The sequence below is a fragment of the Gavialis gangeticus genome, unplaced genomic scaffold (assembly GCF_001723915.1).
Source record: "Gavialis gangeticus isolate Ggan-Ray unplaced genomic scaffold, GavGan_comp1, whole genome shotgun sequence".
Lineage (NCBI taxonomy): Eukaryota > Metazoa > Chordata > Crocodylia > Gavialidae > Gavialis > Gavialis gangeticus.
The window spans coordinates 125,824,972-125,827,533 of record NW_017729032.1 but is presented as its reverse complement, the minus strand read 5'-3'; positions in this window follow the sequence as shown (position 1 = coordinate 125,827,533).

Genomic DNA, 2,562 nt, shown 5'->3' with positions numbered 1-2,562 from the left:
CCCACCATCCCCCCACTGCCTGCCCCATTACTACCCCCCACCTGCCCTACCCTGTTCCCCATCTACTGCCTCCCCCACTGCCTGCCCCCCATATCACCTGCAGTAGAGGGGTGGGGAGGGGACAAATTTAAAATGATCCTCCAATCGTTTCCATGCATGGAAAATTATAATAAAATTTATAATATTTTCCATGTGTAATTACAGGAGGGGGTTGTCTTACATTCAGGGTCAACATAGTCAGGTAACTATATTACAATTAGAGAGAGATTGTTGGAGAATGCTGAGCATTTCCCCTACCTGGGTAGCCACCTTTCCCAAAAAAGTAAATATAAAATATGATATTCAATACCAAATAAAATCTGCCAGTGCTGCCTTTGGACAGCTCCAAAATTGGGTCTTCAGTGATAATAACATCAGGACCCAAATCAAATTTCTCATCTATCAGGTTGTTGTATGGGCACAAAAGTTGGAAGACAAAAGAAACACCAGAAAACTTTGTAATGTTACCAACAGCTTTGTCTTCAGAAAAGTCTTCCATATCACTTAGAATGACAGAAGAATGAATGCCAGTGTTCTGGCTCAAGTAAACACCACCAGCATTGAAGCCATGTTAATATGGCATTAGTTCTGTTGAACAGGACATGTCATAAGGATGCCCAACAAATGTTTTCCAGAACAGGTCCTACACTCCCAACTTGCTGCAAGTCACTTCTGAACCAGTGGAAAAAAGAAGAGAAATCAAGGTCACTTTGAAAGCCAGGCTCAAGGAATGCAATATTAACATCAATACCTGGTAGACTCAAGTAAATGGTGCCGTGATGTACAAAAAGACATCAATCATTTGGAGCAAGCTCACCTCACTATGGAGGTAGATAGATGAGAGACAAAGGGATCCACATCACCAGGATCTACTTTTTACTGCCACATCTGTAGTCAACATGTAGATCTTATATTGACCTCCTCAGTCATCTATGGACTCAATGACTACCCTATTTACTGGAAGACTGTCATCTTCATATTGTGGGGCTGCTGCTAATACTAGATATTAATAGAGTTAAGAGAAATTTTTAAATTACAATGTTTTAATCTGCATTTTTTAGATTTTTTTAAACAAAGGAAAGAGCTAGTTGAAAGTTTTCTATAGTTGAAAAGAAAAAATACTGTTAAATCTTGACAATTTCAAAACTTCATTTTATTTTATTTTTGCCAAGTTCTGGAGTTAACATGCTTTATAAACCTTTCTTGCCCAAATGGCAGACCTTTACTGTCATTCACTTAGTATCAGAGTGTCTGGAAGGAAGTTTAAGGCTTGGCCTTTTGAGAAGAGAACTTTTCAAAATAGCTTTGAGGCTTACAGTAGCAAAAGAGCCCCATTTTCATTCAAGTGATCCATATTTCATGTTATATAGCATGAATTTTGTTATCCTTATTCAATAATGTGCAAGTACAGCTGGATAGTAATGCTAAAGCTAAATTATAATGTATTTTCTCTTAGATTGTTTGTATTTTTGGTGTTGTTTCATTTTTAAAGCTAGAATAATTAGTATATCTACTATAATCAGTCACAGGTGTTGAAAAGATTATAAAGAGTAAGAAGAGATAGTTAAAAACAAAGGGCGCCTAGGGCACCTATGTATGTGCAGCAAGGCTGCTCTGACATGCTCCAATTACAGCATGTTGGAGCAGGCTCAATTAATTGAGTCTTGTGGAACATGGTATTTTCATGCTCCACCAGACTCCTGTCCAGGGTCTCATGTATAAGCATCCCCACACTTAAAAATGGTGGCAGGGGTGCTTTAAACTAAAGCTTGTTGAACCCCCACCTCCATTTTTCAGTGCAGGGACGCTGGTACAAGAGATACTCCGGGCACTTTAATTAAAAGTGTACCTAGGACCCACTCTAGTTAAAGTGCCCTCCTCACCCCGACAACTCCTGGAGCATGTGTATAAATGCCTGGAGCCAACAGTGAAAGCAATGTGCTGCTGCACAAACTAACAAGAACAGTTTACCACAGATTTTTTGGCATATTTGCTTTTTACAGCAAAGTGACTGGCAACAGCAAAGCTTGGCTAACCTGCCTCCATATGGCAGATGTGTATATATACCTGCCCAACAGCACTGCTGGGCCAGCAGATACATAGATGCAAAGTGTGGGGAAGAGAAAATAAGAAACAGAAGTCTGGAAAGATGTAATTATTTTCATGGAAGATGTGTTTTGTTGATCTGACATCACCTGCTCATGCTATTTCATTCAAGAAACAAATTTAAAGGCTTCACAGACTGCTCCTGTTGACAGTGAGCATGCACACATAGCAGAGCTGCTTCTTCCTATACACTCAAAAAAGAACAAGCTACTCAGCTGTTTGCTATGGCTATTACTTCAAAGGGTGCTGCTTCTCTACTCAGCTGCAGCACAGCAACAGTCCCATGCAGCTGATCAGATAACCAGTCCACTTTGAAATAAAAGCAACAGCAAACAGATGGAGCACCTCAGCAGCTGTATCTGCAGCTATGATTGCTGCAGCCACGTATGATTACAAGTGTGTGAAATTTTGCCAGCC